This window comes from Heterodontus francisci, chromosome 4, assembly GCF_036365525.1.
Source record: "Heterodontus francisci isolate sHetFra1 chromosome 4, sHetFra1.hap1, whole genome shotgun sequence".
NCBI lineage: Eukaryota > Metazoa > Chordata > Chondrichthyes > Heterodontiformes > Heterodontidae > Heterodontus > Heterodontus francisci.
This window is the reverse complement of record NC_090374.1, coordinates 148,976,509-148,996,903: the sequence shown is the minus strand read 5'-3', so window position 1 is coordinate 148,996,903 and position 20,395 is coordinate 148,976,509.

Genomic DNA, 20,395 nt, shown 5'->3' with positions numbered 1-20,395 from the left:
ACGCTTTCTTCCCACACCACTCTTTGAGCCACACGTTCAGTTCTCTAATCTTCTTGACCCTATGCCAATTTGCGGGTGGCTCAGGTAACAATCCGGACATGATTACCTTTGATGTTCTGTGTTTTTGTTTGGACCCTAACTCCTCAAATTCTCTAAGCAGAACATAATTTTCGGTTCTACTTATGTTATTGGTTCCCCATGGACCACGGCAACTGGATTCTCCCCCTCCCACTCCAGGTTCCTCTCCAGCCACGAGGAGATGTCCTGAACCCTGGCACTGGGAAGGCAATAAAGCCATCGGAGCTCCCGGTCATGGCTGCAGAGTACTGTATCTATCCCCCTGACTATACTGTCTCCTATAATTACCACATTCCGCTTCACTCTCCCCACTGGAATGGCATCTTTCACCATGGTGCCATGGTCAGTCCACTCATCCACCTTGTAGTCCTTCCCTTCATCCACACAGGTAGCAAGGACCTCGTACCTCTTGGACAAGGTCAGGGGCTGAGGCTCTTCCATCACTACATGCTGATTCCCCATACCTGCCTCACTCACAGTCATACCCTCCTGTCCCTGACCATTGACCATCTCTAATGTTCTCTCTACTCTAAGGGGTGTGACTGCCTCCTGGAACAGAGTGTCCAGGTAACTCTCCCCCTCCCTGATGCTCCGCAATGTCTGCAACTCAGTCTCCAGCTCAGCAATTCTGAGCTGAAGTTGTGCAAGCTGCAGACACTTATTACAGACATGGTTAGAGATCGCAGTGCATTCCACAGATTCCCACATGCTGCAGTTGCAGCACACCACCGGCCCTGCCATCTCTGTACAATCTTATTTTTCAATTAGTCAATTATTTAATAATTCACACAGCTAACGTAATGGAGTCAAAGGAAGAAGACTCATCAGCTGCTGGAGGTTAAAAAAGATAGGAAAAGGATCTGCTCTTTCCCCTTCTGCACCTAATTCCCATGTGCACCAAATTTCCAACTTCACTGTGGCAATGTCTCACTCAGGCAGATGTCTCCTCTCACTGCCTCAATTCTAAAGGGGTTGCAAGAGAAAGGGACCTGGGTGTATATGTGCATAAGACATTGAATGTGACCGGACAGGTTGAGAGAGTGGTTATTAAAGCATATGGCATCCTGGTGTGGCTTTATTAATAGAGGCACAGAGTATAAAAGCAAGGAAGTTATGTTAAATTTTTATAAAACACTGGTTCGGCCACAATAGGAGTATTGTGTCCAGTGCTGGGCACCACACTTTAGGAAAGATGTGAAAGCATTAGAGAGAGTGCAGAAAAAATTCACAAGAATGGTTCCAGGGATGAGAAACTTCAGTTACGTGGAAAGATTGGAGAAGTTGGGATGGTTTTCCTTGGAGAAGAGAAGGTTGAGAGGAGATTTGATAGAGGTATTCAAAATCATGAGGGGTCTGGACAGAGTAGATAGGGCAAAATTGTTCCCATTGGTGGAAGGATCGTGAAAAAGAGAGCACAGATTTAGGGTAATTGGCAAAAATATTGGAGACATGAAGAAAAATGTTTTCATGCAGTGAGTGGTTAGGATCTGGAACACACTGCCTGAGAGTGGTAGAGGCAGGTTCAATTGAAGCATTAAAGCAGGAATTGGATTGTTATGTGAAAAGGGAGAATGTGCAGGGCTACAGGGAGAAGGCCGGGAAGTGGCACTAAGTAAACTGCTCTTTCAGAGAGCCAGCATAGACATGACGAGCCGAATGGGGCCTCCTTCTGTGCTGTAACAATCCTATGATTCTGTGTAATTTGTGTATTACCGTAGATAATTTCTAGGGTACCACGGTGCTGGTCATGCCTATAAGCAGTCTGACTGAATTCAGGAGTGTGCCTGTACTGCCTAATATTGAACGATACAATATACCCTGGGGGTGTAACAACAGGGCCCCCTTGTGACCTGAACTGCGTGTTCATCTCTTTGACATACGCTTCTTCAATCTCTCTAGAGGAGAACCAAACATCCACTTGGTGAGATGAGGCCAGGTACAAGTTATTGAGCTACTTTATTTCACAGTTTTTGTTGGATTAAATTATTTGAATCAGTGCAATTTGTTTTCACGTATTAAGAAAATAATGAGCTCACTACACTTCGCCACATTGGTGGCTTATCCTGCGTGACTTAAACAGAATAATTTCTAGTTCTGTTCCTTACATTCTAACTTGCTAGTCAGCTTGTCTGGACCTGACTCTTTCTGTTTCAAAAATATGAGTTTTATCTCCCTCTGTTCACAGCCAGAAAGGGATCAAAGACTATCTAACATAATGGATGTGAAATGTTCATTGATCGCCTCAGAACAAGCTAATGAATTGGATGTTTCTTACAGTCAAGGGAGAAACAATGGCTGGAATTTTACCCCCCCCCCCCCCCCCCCCCCCCCACAAACAAGTGGACTGGTGGTGGGCGGATGCCTAAAATTGAATGGGAGGTGGGGGGAAGCCGTTCCCGATCCCCTCCCACCCCCGCTTCAGTTTTACGCGAGATTCATCCTGCCTGCCCCAGGCCAATCAAGGCTCTTAAGTGGCCAATTAACTGGCAGTTAAGGGCCACTGCCCACCGCCACAGGTATTTTACCCTTGGCTGGCAGGTGGCTGAGGCCTCGAAAAACCTTCCTGGTGAAACCAGGTGGCTTTCTTGTGGGCTGGTGGGGAAGCCCTCCTGATTGGGCACCCTGTGCCCCAAGGAGGGCCACCCCTCCATTTTCTTCTCTCCCACTCTCGGATAACTCTCTTCTGCACCCTCGGTTTGCCCTCCCCATTCCTTCAGTTTTCCCTCCTCCCCACCCTTGGTTTACTCTCTTCTCCAGCCTCAGTTCCCCTCTTCACACCCTTGGTTTTCCCTCTTCACCAGTTCACAGGTGGCCTCCTGGTTCTTGTTATTTCTGGCATAGCAGCTGTTGGTGCGAAACCACGAGCAAAGATGCTCACATACGAGGGATCCAACCTTTATAAGATAAGTGCAATAACATTTATAGAAGTCATAACACCTTGACTTTGAAAGAGCAAACCCCTCCAAGTGTAAAAATTGGCATCCTGGGGCCTGTGGAGCCAATTCCGTATCTTGAATCTCTTCAGAAGCTTCCAGAAAATACAGTGAGGCTGTCATGTGACCGTCTGTCCATCACACCGACAGTGTAGAGTCTTGCTGAAGCAAACACAGGTCACACAATCAGACCCTTGACCTCACATTTGATTCATAGTGCTCTGAATTTTGTAAGATGTCATTTTGCTGGACCACATGAGGCAGCACTGCATAAAGGTTAATTATTGGCATCAGCTCCCACACTGAATTTCCCAACATTCACCCAAACCTCAACTCCCAACCCACACTTGCCCCCACATAAAACAAGTGTGTTACACCGCACCAGGCCTGGCCTGTTCTTGCCTAAACCTGAAAGCAGATGTTGCTGCTGTTTATGAGCTGTTATCTGTATTATGGCCAGGTGAGGAGGGGTCACAGGCTCCCCTCTTGCCCTTCCTCGTATTTGACCACGACAGGTTTTATTCTTTTTTAAACAGTGGCTGTCCTGAGCACTTCAGTGAGTGTTTTATCTTTTACCTTTAATGTGATTGTGAAAGAACCAATTGGACAGGTTTTCTTGAATTTAAACAAGAAGTGAGTTTATTATACTTAGCAATCTAAACCTGATCTAAAAAACGTAATAAAAATACGCTACATATTCACACACACTTTCACACGAGAATCACACACACCCAAATAGATTACAGAGTGAAACGTAGATTTTGTGGTTGGATTAGAGTCCAGAATAAATGGAAATTAAATACACAGTCTGTGAGGTTGGATGATTCGGTGGTCTTCCAGCTGAAGTATTCCTGAAGTCTTTGGCTGGTCAAAGTGCACTTTGTGGCTGGCCCGCTTGGCTCAGGGCTTTCTTAGAGGCAGACTTGTAGGTGGCTCCCTTCCCCTTGTCTCTGTCTGTAGCCATCTAGGCTTGGAAGGTCCACAGTCGCAGACAGTTTTCAAACTTGCGGTGGTATCTGGAGACAGAGAGAGAGAGAGAGAAGGAGGCATACAGCCTTTCTGCTGCTGTCCAGTCTGAGATACTTTGTTCAAGGAAACTCCCAGCTTTCACAGAGATGGACAGACGGTCACATAACTGCCTCAGTGCATTCTCTGGAACCTTCTAATGAGATTCAAGGTTCAGAATTGGCTCCCCAGACCCCAGGATGCCAAATTTTACATTTGGAGGGGTTTGCTCTTTCAAAGTCAAGATGTTAGGATTGTCTTGAATGCTGTGCTAATGAAGCAATCTTAGGTAAATCAATCACTTAGAACAAGCCATTTTTCTGGGTCCATGATCCTTAAGACCTCTGTCTCCTGTTGGGCCTTAGGATGTGAAAAAGTGTTTCAGATGCAAACTGCATTGGCATTCTTGCTGCTAGTTTTTAAAAAAGTTAACAGCAGGATTTTTTCCATTAAAAGTTTAATGTACATTTCCAATCAATGAATTAATATTCCTTATTTGGCATATTGTTTTCCTTGACATCTCTTTCAGCATTTTCTATGTCCTGATGCTCATTTACCTGTGCTTGTTACAGTTTGGCTGAAAACCTTCGGCAGCAGCTACCTGCAATCTTGTGAATTGTTGTTGTATTACATGTTGCAGCCAACAAAATTGGGAGTTTAGGAATCCCTTCAGTGTTCCCACTAGGAAAAATGGGAATCCCTCCGTCTGTTCCTAGTTGGGGAAATGATAATCACGTCAGCTCTTCCTAGTTGATAGGATGGGAATCTCTTTTGGCTGTTCCCAGTTGGGAGCAATGGGAATTCTTTTATATATTCCTAGTTGGCAAAACGGGAATCCATTTATCTATTTCTAGTTGGAAGGACAGAAATCTCTTTAGCCGTTCCTAGTTGAGAGAATGGGAAACCCTTCTGTTCCTAGTTGATGCATTGGATGGTATGATGGAAAAGTAAGGATATGTAAACGATTGGGCTTCAATGCATAATCACACTCCTCTCAACTCTAACTTTGCTTCTTATGTAACCTGATTCACTCTATTGAAATTCTGGAGTAGTTTAGTTTAGTTTAGTTTAGAGATACAGCACTGAAACAGGCCCTTCGGCCCACCGAGTCTGTGCCGACCATCAACCACCCATTTATACTAATCCTACACTAATCCCATATTCCTACCAAACATCCCCACCTGTCCCTATATTTCCCTACCACCTACCTATACTAGTGGCAATTTATAATGGCCAATTTACCTACCAACCTGCAAGTCTTTTGGCTTGTGGGAGGAAACCGGAGCACCCGGAGTAAACCCACGCAGACACAGGGAGAACTTGCAAACTCCACACAGGCAGTACCCAGAATTGAACCCGGGTCGCTGGAGCTGTGAGGCTGCAGTGCTAACCACTGCGCCACTGTGCCGCCATTACCCTTTCCCCTTCAGAGCGACCCACCTTTTCATTAACAAATTAGGTGATGCTATCAAGAATCTTGCCTTCTCAACAGTTACACTTGGTATCAGTTGAAAGATTGAGATTGTTCATTTAAACATGCCTTTGCTCCCCTTAGAATCCAACAGGCTGTGCTCGATTATCTCAAATTCTCTGGTTGATCCTGCAAATAAATATTAATTGCAGTTTCCAGCTGGAAGGGCTTTTGATATTCTGTTTAAATTACAGGAGCAATTGAACCACCTGGAAGTAGAACTTTCATCATGTCTACTCAGATGTTGATGCAGAGGGGCAGTGGCTGCCAGGTAATTAATATTGTTATGAACACTGGACCTTGTAACATGATTACGTCTTGAAAATTGTGATTTTTAAAGGTTCGAGATGGAGTCCAGAAGATCAGGTGACCTCACCTCCACTCTGCAAAAGGTTACCAGGACAACAGAGAATACCGATCATAAACTGTCTTCTGAAAAACAGAGACTACAACACGACCACAGAATTTGGGGTCGTAAAACAAGGAGTTAATAATTGGGAAATTGCAAATGAACCAGGCATGTGTTAACAACTGGGGACAATGGAAAGGCCCGAGTGGTTTTGTGAACCCAGACTTCTGGTCTCTGCATTTTGGAGCAGCACAGTAAGCTATTGACTTCTGAGATAGATTCCAGATAAATTTAACAGACTTTCTGAAGGCAAACAGGCTGTAAGAAGAGAATGCATTGGGTTGCAGCCTCAAAGCAAGCTGTAGGAGAAGATACCCAGTGGTGGTAGCTGGAGAGAGCGAGGGAGTGCCTGCTCTCTGAAGATATGCAGTGAAAGGCTGTGAGGGGCTCTGAGGACTTAAATCTGTTTTGAGGGTCGAAGCTTGTGGAGCAGCAATGGGCCCACAGGATCAATGGAAATCATATTATTCACAGATGTCTAGATCAGACGTGCTTGGAGAAGTGAGCGAACAGAATATTGAATTTTGAAAAGTCTGGGAGATCCAACCCATTGCAACTTGGAGGAGTTTGGGACTTTAAACCGCAAAGAATTTTGTCATCAAAAAGGACTGTATAATGTATAAGTGTGGTGTGAGGTTTTCAAGTGTTTGAATAAGTAAAGAAAATACCTTTACCTGTAACTTGGGGGATTGCTACTTACAAAGTACTATTTAGTTAATTGGGGATTTCTTTTAGTTTAGTTGTTATAATAAAAGTCTTGAAATGTGAAATCTTGATATGTAATTTGTTAAATTGGTCCGGGGGTTCATAGCTCATATTTTTTCATGTTAGTGATCTCTCTGAGGTCGTAACAACATGTCTACCTATTGGAGAGATTACACGATACCCAACAGTACAATAAGAGAAACAACACCGTATCCTGACTTGTAAGTGGCTTCCAGTCATTGGGGAGCAGTCTTTTGCCATTCTGGCTGCTCCCTCATCTTAACATTATAAGATTCTGTGCTTCATTCCTTAAGATCACACAACGTGTACAGAAAAGGAAGGCCATTTGGCCCATCATAGCTGTCACCCAGTCAGACCCTCCAGCTCTTCGCATCATGGTATCTAAGTGTTCCTTAAACAGTTCTAGGGTTCTTCTCTCCACTACCCTACCCAGGAATCCAGTCCACAAATTGATCAATCTCTGTGTGCAGAGATTTCCTGATATCAATCCTAAATTTGCCTTTTTACATCTTGCTTGTGCCCCATGTCCTACTGGCATGGTTTAGTTTGAAGTAATGTTCTGGATCTACCTTTTCAATATTGGTTTACAATCTGTTTTACTTCTGTCAAGTCTTTGAGATTGCCTGATGTGACGGCAGAATCCCAAATTTGGGCAACACATGTGCAGGCAGCCTCTTCATTGTTCATTCAAGATAAAAGTAGCGTGAAGCTGCAAGATGAGTGCTGCACAAGCACTATTTAAAGGGACAGACACCCTAATTGCAAGTAAAGTAATTTCTTGGAACATTATTGTAATATGTCTGGAAGTACTGTGGAGTGTTTTTGGAGGTGTCTTGATGAATTCCAGGATTTGCCAGAGAACAAAATCATTAGACCGCCAGGTCCTCCGGTCCATACTCCGAGTATTGACTTCCCTGGCCACTAGCTCCCACTCCCTTTCTGAGGGTGGTAATTGAGGGCCTTCTGGGCCCACATGGACACATGACGTCTCTTTTCCTGCCCACAGGGGGAAGCAGGGGTGTAGTGGTAGTGTTACTGGCATTATAACCAGAGGCCCAGGCAAATGTTCTGGGGACATAGGTTCAAATCCCACCCCAGATGGTGAAATTTGAATTCAATTAATAAATCTGGAATTAAAAGCTAGTCAAATGGTGACCATGAAACCATTGTCAATAGTTGTAAAAACCCATCTGGTTCACTAATGTCCTTTAGGGAAAGAAATCTGCTGTCCTTACCTGGTCTGGCCTACGTGACACAAGACCCACGGCAATGTGGTTGACTCTTAAATGCCCTCTGAAATGGCCACTCAGTTCAAGGGCAACTAGGGATAGGCAATAAATGCTGGCTGAGCCAGCAACACCCACATCTCATGAATAAATAAAAAGAAAATCTGCCCTGCTAATGTCTCCAGCGTTACATTCATCATTCTGGAATGCTCTGTCTGCCATGGTATTCATTTTGCAATAATTTACATTGCAGCCATATTTTGGTGCAGCCCCCTTTAAGAGGCACCCTGCCTTTAAGAAGAGCGGGCTGGTTGTACCACGTGATCAGCAACCCCCCCACCTCCCGCCTGCCAACTGTGTGCAAAGGCCACAAGCAGCTTGGAGGACAGAGAGGCAGCGCTGGAGCCACTCGGGCCAATGCTACAATCATGCAGATGAGGTGGTACATGAAAATTGCATGGTCCCCACTTCAATCTGCATGGGAACGGACAGGTCACAAATCATGAATCTCCAGCTAAAAAACCAGGGCAAACCAATTTTTAGGCCTGTCAGTTCTTGTCTGGGTGCACCACTACTGGAGGGGCAGGGGAATACGACTGTCTGCCCCTATAATGACTACACCCCAAATCCCAGGCACGGAGTCATTTACCTATAGTAGATACCCACACTATTCACACCACAACTAGGGCGCCATCCATGGGGCATCAGAAATTCAGAGAAGCCCTTTGCACTTTCCTAACTCTGACATCAATTACTGTTTGTACACCTCATTTTGGGCCCCATTCCTGGCAGATTTACAGTGAAATTTGAACAGTGGGTACAGTTAATTTACGTGGGAGGACTCACTGTTGGCCAGAATCTGAGAGGAACTGGCAGGATTTCCAAGAGAACATGGCATCTCATCTGTCCCACCACCCCAAATGTGAAATTGACATCAAGACCTCCCTGGCCTGCTTGGCTCAAATCCACACTGCCTGATGCATTTACTCACAGAACTTGTCTGAGGTTGAAATGTTTATTTCCTGTCCTTTCCAATTCTGTAGAATGGTTGAATTTATGACTAAATTCTGCATTCTATCAAGATCACACCATGGAACACAGAAACAGGGGCTGTTTTCCTAAAGCCTCTCAGTTCTGTAATTTGACCAGTGAAAACCCATTAGTTGTGCTTGTGCTTCGAAGAGTTCACCAGGATATCAAAGTGAATCTTGGTGAAGTTATTGATAGATTAGCAACACAACCAATGTTTAGGCTTTGTGCTTTTGAGTTATTATCTGACAAGAGTGTATTTTCATTTTATTTGCTTTATTTGAGTTGTTATATTAATGGAAGCAATAATGTATTCAATTGAGCCTTATATAATTCCTATTTATAAAATTTTCCTTTGGTCTGGTAAGCTCATATCCAAATAAACTCATGGAAACATATTATGCCTTCAGCATGGAAGAGAACTGAGATGAAACGATCCAATACTGAGGTCAAACTGGTAGACATGGATAGTGCTCATCTGCTACTAGAAAACTAGTGCAGCACTCCTAACATTTGTCATAACCTGGCTCCTTCTCTAGAGATACCAAGGCCGAGAGTCCAGAAAATGTTTCATTACGCTTGAGTACACATCAGAAGGATGAAGTGGTAACCTCATCTTATCCAGGATAGCTTTTTTTAAGATCACCACACAGACATGATCAACATTTCTATTTATGTTATATTCAGCTGCTCCACTCAACATAAGCCTCACTTTTAAAAGACATGGGGGTAGAATTTCCTCAGGTCTTCTCCTTGCCAATGGGAACATCGGCCAAAATCCTGTTTATGTGTGTGCAGGGTTTCTGCCAATCTCTTGCTGAAGTATTCGGCGGGGGTGGGGGGGTGGTGCAAGTGAAAGAAGAAACAGGGAAATACACCTCCAATCTGTTCAATCTGGCTGTCTTCAAAACCACTCGAATCCATATCCAAACATCAGGTGCAAACATTTTTAACATACATTTTGGAATTTCACATTCTGGGGAGGGTACATACGCTCCTATTTAATATAATATATATGGATAGTAATTGGTATTGGTGAAAATAGTGTGCAAGCACTTAAAGAATTTGTACAACATTCTTCTGTTCACTTTTTAATGGAGCCATGAACCCATTTTAAATAGGTCCATAGAATCTTACAGCACAGAAGGAGACCATTGGGCGTGGATTCTGCTTTAAGGTTGGGAAACCAGGAAGAATGGGTTTCCCAAAAGTCCTACAGTCCTAACTGCAGGGCTTCCTTAAATGTTTTTCTGTTGGTTTTCCTCCCATAGGCAGCCTGGTTGACAGGCCTGTAGGGCAGGAGGTCTGTAGTACAAGGCTTCAGCCAAGGAAAGCAGGTAGGTCAAAATGGGATGCGGAGGGGAGTGGAATTAGTGTGGGGGTCTGGATTGTGGAGGTGGGTTTCTGATTGCAGTGGGTGGTGTCAGGATCATGGAAGGGTCTGATGATGGTCAGTGCAGCAGATGGAGGTTGGGGGTGTCCAATGGTGGTTAGGGGGTGCAGATGTTTGTCGGGTAGGGGGTTGTGAGGTGGGTAGATGGTGACTGGGGGAAGAGCAAATGGTAGTCATGATGAGATCCAATGGTGGTCCCTGGGGTCCGATGGTGGTGGGGGGGTCCAATTACTGTCAGGGAGAGGCAGATAGTGATCGGTGGAAGCAGATGGTGATCAGGAGGGGTCCGATGGTGGCTGGGGATGTGGGAACAGATAGACATCGGGGGAGGAGATAGTAATCGGGGTGTCCAGTGGTGGTTACGCTGGGATAACTGACGATGGTGAGGTGGCGAGCAGAGAGATCATGTTGCCTAGGGAATTTACTCCTGCTCCTCCTGGCCCAAAAGCAGTGCTTTCAAGGCACTTAACTCATGGAGTCAGCCCTTCTTGCCTTCTTTCACCTGCCAGGTTTCCCCATGCCTGGGAAACCCAGCCAACATGAGTTAAATATTTTAATATTTAAATGACCAATCAACTTTCCGTAAATGGATTGATTGCCTGTCCCTCTTTCTACCTCTGTTAAGACCAGAAGTGGGGGTGCTTGAGGTGGGTTTGGTTCCTGTTTAAGATTTTTGAATTTTAATCTCTGACCCAACCCCAACCCACCCAATTTATGATTCAACCTATTATGTCTGTGCTGGCTCTTTGAAAAAGTTATCTAATTAATCCCAATTCCCTGCTCTTTCCCATAGCTATGCAAACTTTTCCTTTTCAAGTACATATCCAATTCACTTTTTCAACATTACTACTGAATCTAATTTTACCACCCTTTCAGGAAGCTCATTTCAGCTCACGTGATCTGCTATTTTATCACAGCCATTTACTTGTTCATTTCAAAATTTGTAGTTGACACAAAACACACTGTGTAAAAAAAAAACACTAACAGCTCACTGTGTAAAAAAAATTCTCTTCATCTCCCTCTGATTCTTTTGCCAATTGTATCAGATCTTTGTCCTCTGGTTATTACCCCCTCCACCAACAGAAACATTTTCTCCTTATTTATTCTTATCAAAAAGACTCATAATTTTGAACACCTCTATTAAATTTTCTTTTAATTGTTTCTGCTCTTAAAAGAACAATCCCAGCTTCTCCAGTCTCTCCAACTTACCTGAAGTCCCTCATCCCTAGTACTCTCTCCAAGGCCTTGACGTCCTTTCTAAAGTGTGGTGCCCAGAATTGGCAACAATACTCCAGCTGAGGCCTAACTAATGATTTATAAGGGTTTAGCAGAACCTCCTTGCTTTTGTACTTTGTGCTTTTAACTATAAAGCCCACAATCACTTATGTTTTTTAACAGCTTCATCAATTTGTCCTGTCACCTTCAAAGATTTGTGTGTGTCCCCTCCCCCCACCAGATCTTTCTGTTCCTGCATCCTATTTAAAATTGTTTTTAAACAGTTGTTTTAGTTTATATTGCCGCTCCTCATTCTTCCTTCCAAAATGCATCACTTCACATTTCTCTGCATTAAATTTAATCTGCCAGGTCTGCCCATTTCACCAGTCTGCCTATGTCCTCCTGAAGTCTGTTACTACACTCCTCACTGTTTACTACTTTTGTGAGTTTTGTGTCAACTACAAATTTTGAAATGAACAAGTAAATGGCTGTGATAAAATAGCAGATCATGTAATGTCACACAAACATGTTAAGCATTCCTCCGACAGCATCTCTATGCTACAGTGGGTAGCTTGCCTCATCTACAGGAAAGAAGCTGGGAATTCTGCAGCGAGTAACCCACCTCCAGACTCCCCAATGCTGCCCACCATCTACAAGGCACAAGTCAGGAGTGTGATAGAATATTCTCCACTTGACTGGATCAGTGTCGCTCCAACAACACTCAGGAAGCTTGACACCATCCAGGATAAAGCAGCCCGCTTGATCGGCAACCCATCCACCACCTTAAATATTGATTCCCTCCACCACTGGTGCACAGTGGCAGCAGTATGCACCATATACAAGATGCACTGCAGCAACTCATCATGCCTCCTTTGACAGCATCTTTCAAATCCGCAATCTCTTCCATCTAAAGGGATAAGGGCAGCAGATGAATGGGAACACCACCATATGCAAGTCCCCCTCCAAGCCACACACCGTCCTGACTTAGAAATATATTGCCGTTCCTTCACTGTCGCTGAATCAAAATCCTGGAACTCGTTTCCTAACAGCACCATGGGTGTACCCGCACCAAATGGACTGCAGCAGTTCAAGAAGGCAGCTCACCACAGTAAATGGCAGAACCCTTAGGAGTATTGACAGGCAGAGAGATCTGGGCGTACAGGTCCACAGGTCACTGAAGGTGGCAACGCAGGTGGATAAGGTAGTCAAGAAGGCATACGGCATGCTTGCCTTCATCGGTCGGGGCATAGAGTATAAAAATTGGCAAGTCATGTTGCAGCTGTACAGAACCTTAGTTAGGCCACACTTAGAATACTGCGTGCATTTCTGGTCGCCACACTACCAGAAGGACGTGGAGGCTTTGGAGAGGGTACAGAGGAGGTTTACCAGGATGTTGCCTGGTCTGGAGGGCATTAGCTATGAGGAGAGGTTGGAAAAACTTGGATTGTTTTCACTGGAACGACGGAGGTGGAGGGGCGACAAAGTTATGAGCGGCACGGACAGAGTGGATAGTCAGAAGCTTTTTCCTAGGGTGGAAGAGTCAGTTACTAGGGGACATAGGTTTAAGGTGCGAGGGGCAAAGTTTAGAGGGGATGTGCGAGGCAAGTTTTTTACACAGAGGGTGACGAGTGCCTGGAACTTGCTGCCAGGGGAGGTGGTGGAAGCAGATACGATAGCGACGTTTAAGAGATATCTTGACAAATATATGAATAGGAAGGGAATAGAGGGATATGGGCCCCGGAAGTGCAGAAGTTGTTAGTTTCGGCAGGCATCAAGATCAGCGCAGGCTTGGAGGGCCGAATGGCCTGTTCCTGTGCTGAACTGTTCTTTGTTCTTGTTCTCAAGGGCAATTAGGGATAGGCAACAAATGCTGGCCTTACCAGTGACATCTACATCCCATGAAACAAATAAATAAAAATCAGCAATCAGGTCACCTTATATAATATACTAATCTCTTTCCCATGGTGTTGCACACAAGTAGTCAAGACCATGGGCTAAAAATTCATCTGCGCTGTTATTTGGGTGTGGGGTCGCAATTTGAGACATGCTCTTGCTGGTTGCATTGGAGGGAGGCAGCACACAAACTTCAAGCTCCCTCCTCATTACCCTGATTTCTGCGTACGACTTGCGCTGCCTGCTGGCTACATGCACAATAGGGGGCCTAAGCATGCGAGGCTAGCACATGTTCCAGCTAGCCTACAGCTTTTAAAGGCAGTTTGTCCCTATTAAAAGGAAGCTGCACTGCAACACTCAAGGGATTTCCTCAGAAGGGAGTGGGAGCAGATGGCCAGGAGGTCAATGCCCACAGTCTGGCCCCAGAACTCTAATGACCTTATGCAGGTGGTCAAGGTCACATCACATCTCATACCCACAAAACTACCAACTTCTCATGCTGCTCAAAGCACCACACCTCCACCACTCACTCAGCAGCACTCCCTGGCACTCAGGACTCTGGCCTGACATTCACATACTCCACCTCACCCACACCTGCCAATGCTGCCAGCCTCAAACTCCACCACTCGCTGGCTCACTTACTTCCAACTATTTAGATATGGCAGACACATCACCCAGACACAGTGCCACACAATCACTGACGTTCTGCCCTCTCTCGTGCAGGAGTAGGGCATCCATAACAAGAAGGAGCAATAGACGACCAGCAGGGGCCGCGACAACGCCATCCCCTGAGCTCGATGGTGGAGATAGTTCTTACAATCATGGGACAGGCAGTAACAAAACCTACATCATCTGGCACCACTGAGAAAATTGAGGATGACAGTGAGTTACAGCCTTAAGCTCCATTTTCAACTCCCTACTCACTCTCCTCCTGAGATCTGCCACAAATTGAATGCCGCAGATGGTGTGACCATGGAACTCCTGCTTCCCTACTCAAACCCCTCCCTCACTGCAACTCTCCCTTTCTCCTTTTATGCTTTCAGACATACCTAAGATCTGCCACCTAGCCAGGCTCAACACAGCCAGGAGGAAGATGGAAACGAAGCCCATGCCAGTGATGTGGAAGCACCATCAATTGATCTCACAATTCCAGCCACCAGCTCAGATACTGGAACTGCGCATAGTTTAGAGGCTAATATAGAGTTGGGATTAGCACGTGGTGAGTCACCAGGCATGAATGGGCTGCAGTCAACAGGAAAGGGTGGCTTGTGTGCCAGCTCATCAGAGGGCGTGATCGCAGAGGAGTTCAGCTGCAGGGGAGTCAGATGTCAATGGGGTGGCATACAGGAGAATGCTCATGATAATGCAAACTGAAATGCTTGGTGCACTGGCAGCCCTGCCAGACTGCCTCCAGTCACTGTCAGGTAGCATGGGGGAGTCCAGTTCCAATGTGGTACAGGGCATCATGCAGAGCTTGGAGCCCATCATTTCCAATGTAAAGTAGTGACAAACTCCACGACTGCACTAGTGGACCCGACCATGAAGTAGTGTCTGATGATTGCTGTCTCAGCTTCCACTGCTACACAGGAAAAAGTCACCCAGTGCTGCTGTGAAAGTTCAGATGGAGGTCATGAGATTCACGTCCCACTCCAGGACCTGAGCACAAAAAACCAGACTGACACTCCAGTACAGCACTGAGGGTGTGCTGCACTGTCAGAGGCATCATCTTTCAGATGTGACGATAAACTGAGGCACCATCTGACTGCTCGGGTGGATGTAATAGAACCATAGCACTATTAGAAAAGCTGGGGAGTTAACCCTGGTGTCCAGGCCAATATTTATCCCTCAATCAACATCACAAGAACAGATTATCTAGTCATTATCGCATTGCTGTTTGTGGGAGCTTGTGCAAATTGGTGGCTGCATTTCAAAGAACAAAGAACAGTACAGCACAGGAACAGGCCATTCAGCCCTCCAAGCCTGCGCCGATCTTGATGCCTGCCTAAACTAAAACCTTCTGCACTTCCAGGGTCCGTATCCCTCTATTCCCATCCTATTCATGTATTTGTCAAGATGCCTCTTAAACGTCTCTATGGTACCTGCTTTCACCACCTCCCCCGGCAACAAGTTCCAGGCAGTCACCACCCTCTGTGTAAAAAACTTGCCTCGCACATCCCCTTTAAACTTTGCCCCTCTCACCTTAAACCTATGTCCCCTAGTAACTGACTCTTCCACCCTGGGAAAAAGCTTCTGACTATCCACTCTGTCCATGCCGCTCATAACTTTGTAAACCTCTATCATGTCGCCCCTCCACCTCCGTCGTTCCAGTGAAAACAATCCGGGTTTATCCAACCTCTCCTCATAGCTAATGCCCTCCAGACCAGGCAACATCCTGGTAAACCTCTCCAAAGCCTCCACGTCCTTCTGGTAGTGTGGCGACCTGAATTGCATGCAATATTCTAAGTGTGGCCTAACTAAAGTTCTGTACAGCTGCAGCATGACTTGCCAATTTTTATACTCTATGCCCCGACCAATGAAGGCAAGCATGCCATATGCCTTCTTGACTACCTTATCCACCTGCGTTGCCACTTTCAGTGACCTGTGGACCTGGTACGCCCAGATCTCTCTGCCTGTCAATACTCCTAAGGCTTCTGCCATTTACTGTATACTTCCCACCTGCATTAGACCTTCCAAAATGCATTACCTCACATTTGTATGGATTAAACTCCATCTGCCATTTCTCCGCCCAAGTCTCCAACTGATCTACATCCTGCTGTATCCTCTGACAATCCTCATTACTGCCCGCAACTCCACCAACCTTTGTGTCATCCGCAAACTTACTAATCAGACCCGCTACATTTTCCTCTAAATCATTTATATATACTACAAACAGCAAAGGTCCCAGCACTGATCCCTGCGGAACACTACTAATCACATCCCTCCATTCAGAAAAGCACCCTTCCACTGCTACCCTCTGTCTTCTATGACTGAGCCAGTTCTGTATCCATCTTGCCAGCTCCCCTCTGATCCCATGTGACTTCACCTTTTGTATCAGTCTGCCATGAGGGACCTTGTCAAAGGCTTTACTGAAGTCCATATAGGTAACATCCACTGCCCTTCCTTCATCAATCATCTTCGTCACTTCCTCAAAAAACTCAATCAAATTAGTGAGACACGACCTTCCCTTCAGAAAACCATGCTGCCTCTCGCTAATAAGTCCATTTGTTTCCAAATGGGAGTAAGCCCTGTCCCGAAGAATCCTCTCTAATAATTTCCCTACCACTGACGTAAGGCTCACCGGCCTATAATTTCCTTGATTATCCTTGCTACCCTTCTTAAACAAAGGAACAACATTGTCTATTCTCCAGTCCTCTGGGACCTCACATGTCGCCAATGAGGATGCAAAGATTTCTGTCAAAGCTCCAGCAATTTCTTCCCTTGCCTCGCTCAGTATTCTAGGTAGATCCCATCAGGCCCTGGGGACTTATCTACCTTAATGCTTTGCAAGACACCCAACACCTCCTCCTTTTTGATAATGAGATGACTGAGACTATCTACACTCCCTTCCCTAGGTTCATCATCCACCAAGTCCTTCTCCTTGGTGAATACTGATGCAAAGTACTCATTTAGTACCTTGCCCATTTCCTCTGGCTCCACACATAGATTCCCTTCTCTGTCCTTGAGTGGGCCAACCCTTTCCCTGGTTACCCTCTTGCTCTTTATATACGTATAAAAACCCTTGGGATTTTCCTTAATCCTGTTTGCCAATTACTTCTCATAACCCCTTTTAGCTTTCCTGACTCCTTGCTTAAGTTTCTTCCTACTGTCTTTATATTCCTCAAGGGATTTGTCTGTTCCTAGCCTTCCAGCCCTTACGAATGCTTCCTTTTTCTTTTTGATGAGGCTCACAATATCCCACATTATCCAAGGTTCCCGAAACTTGCCAAAATTATCCTTCTTCCTCACCGGAACATGCCGGTCCTGGATTCTAATCAACTGACGTTTGAAAGGCTCCCACATGTCAGATGTTGATTTACCTTCAAACAGCCGCCCCCAATCTAAATTCTTCAGTTCCTGCCTAATATTGTTATAATTAGCCTTCCCCCAATTTGGCACCTTCACCCGAGGACTACTCTCATCCTTATCCACAAGTACCTTAAAACTTATGGAATTATGGTCACTGTTCCCGAAATGCTCCCCTACTGAAACTTCGACCACCTGGCCAGGCTCATTCCCCAATACCAGGTCGAGTACGGCCCCATCCCTAGTTGGACTATCTACGTATTGTTTCAAGAAGCCCTCCTGGATGCTCCTCACAAATTCTGCCCCATCCAAGCCCCTAGCACTAAGTGAGTCCCAGTCAATATAGGGGAAGTTAAAATCACCCACCACTACAACCCTGTTACCTTTACATCTTTCCAAAATCTGTCTACATATCTGCTCCTCTACCTCCCGCTGGCTGTTGGGAGGCCTGTAGTAAACCCCCAACATCGTGACTGCACCCTTCCTATTCCTGAGCTCCACCCATATTGCCTCGCTGCATGACCCCTCTAAAGTGTCCTCCCGCAGTACAGCTGTGATATTCTCCTTAACCAGTAATGCAACTCCCCCACCCCTTTTACATCCCCCTCTATCCCGCCTGAAGCTTCTAAATCCTGGAATATTTAGCTGCCAATCCTGTCCTTCCCTCAACCAACTCTCTGTAATAGCAACAACATCATAATTCCAAGTATTAATCCAAGCTATAAGTTCATTTGCCTTACCTGTTATACTTCTCGCATTGAAACAAATGCACTTCAGACCACCAATCCCGCTGTGCTCCGCAACATCTCCCTGCCTGCTCTTCCTCTTAGTCTTACATTGAAATGGCGACTACACTTCAAAAGTAATTCATTGGCTGTAAAATGCATTGAGATTTCTGGTGGTCATGAAAAGCACTGTATAAATGCAAGTCTTTTTTCTCATGCTTGGATCCAGCTTGGTGCCATGCAGGCTCAGACTGCTGTGAGAATTGCTGGCGATCTAGGTGCTCAAAGGGGCTTGCAGGCTCTCACAGCAGTCCAGCAATCTGTCCTCCAGCAGAGTATTAGGATTGTTGAGGCGCTGCCCCGAGGGAATGTCTGTGGCTGCATGGAGGATGAACCTGTTGTCCTCTCTCAGGATGATAGCATTTTTTCTCCCACCACTGCCACTTTGCTAGCGACCTTGCTGTTGCCTGTCAGCCAGCCCAGACTGCAGCAGCCAATGCCAAGGCGGTGCAGTCAGAAACTGGGCCCTCAAGGCCCTGAGCTGCTCGAGGGCATCCTGCAAAGCCACCTGCAGCCTTTCCCCAGTGAAAGTTAGCAGCCTTCCACCAGCCATGTTGCAGCCACTGGAGTAGCACAGCGTAGAAGCACTAGGACAGGCAAAGGCACTCACAAGACAGACACTAAGGGAATGTACAGGGATGAATTGTTCATTTTTGCATGTATAATTGAATGTGTTATTGAATAAAGAGGTGATGTAAAGATTTTTGTTTGTGGCTTTTATTGTTGGTGGTCCCCTTGGTGATCAAGGGGACACAGTAATGGGGTATTTGAGGTGGTGTGATGGTGGGGAATGGTGGGTCCAAGTTGGTCTGGAGATATTTTGGGCTGGATTTTACCTCAGGCGGACGGGAATTCGCCACTGACGTAAAAGTCGGTGGCGGACCCGCTTCTGCCTAGCCCGGGGATCCGTCCCGCATTTTACGGGTCCCCGGGCTTTAATTGTCCAGAGGCGGGACTTCCACCCGCTTGAGGAAGAAAGTCCCGCCTCATTGAGCTGCCGGCCAATCAGCGGGCCGGCAGCTCTTATTCGCAGCAGCGCCACCGGGAGCAGTGGCCACTGCTGGGACTGCAGCCCAGCCGACCTGATGGAGCCAGGAGTCCAGGTAAGTTGGGCTTGCCTCACCAGGAGGATCGGTCGTTCCCTGGTGAGGCTGGAGTGGTGTTTGGGGGGAGGGGGGGGGGCGTCCTGGGGATGGGTTGGGTGCCCGACTGCCATGGCCCCCCATCGGGGCATGGAAAGGCTGGCCAGCAGCTATCACTGGGCAGCCTTTCATGTCCCCAGCACGCCCGCTTGCCATGGGTAAAAAAAGTTGGAGAAACCTTTCCACCCAGTGGGGGATGGGGATCTGGAATTCACTGCCTGAAAGGGTGGTAGATGCAGAAACCCTTATCGCATTTAAAAAATATTTGGATATGCACTTGAAGTGCTGTAACATACAGGGCTATGGACCAAGAGCTGGAAAATGGGATTTGACTGGATCACTCATTTTTGTCTGGCAGATGGGCTGAATGACCTCCTTCTGTGCCATAGATTTTCTATGTCTATAAGTCCAAAGCGTGTCTCAATCATTGGGAAAGCATCATAAATCACAAGAAAAAAGCAACAACAACTATTTCATATGTAGAGTGATCAGAGAATTTAAATAAGGCACCCTGGTTAAATTACTTTGTTTAGAAAATATTGTCGGGAGGCTATACTATCAAATATTTAAAGGCCAGAATAATTTACACACTGACATTTTGTGGTCAAGTTACCAATATAATGTATGGTGATCAATTTTTTAAATCTAGTATACAATGATCAAGCTGTTTATATAGAGTATAGCAATCAGGCTGTTTATTTAGGATATAGTGATTAGGCTGTTTATATAGGATATAGTAACCAGGCTATTTATTAAAGACAGGAACCCCGATTTTAACCTAAGCTGCATGTGGAAATGGAGAGGGTTCAGGTTGGACTTCTGTTTTACATCACTGCCCAATATTATTCTGCATTAAAGTCAAATTAGAATTAGAATTAGAATATTACAGCGCAGTACAGGCCCTTCGGCCCTCGATGTTGCGCCGATCATCTGACCTACACTATTCCATTTACATCCATATGTCTATCCAATGACCACTTAAATGCCCTTAAAGTTGGCGAGTCTACTACTGTTGCAGGCAGGGCGTTCCACGCCCCTACTACTCTCTGCGTAAAGAAACTACCTCT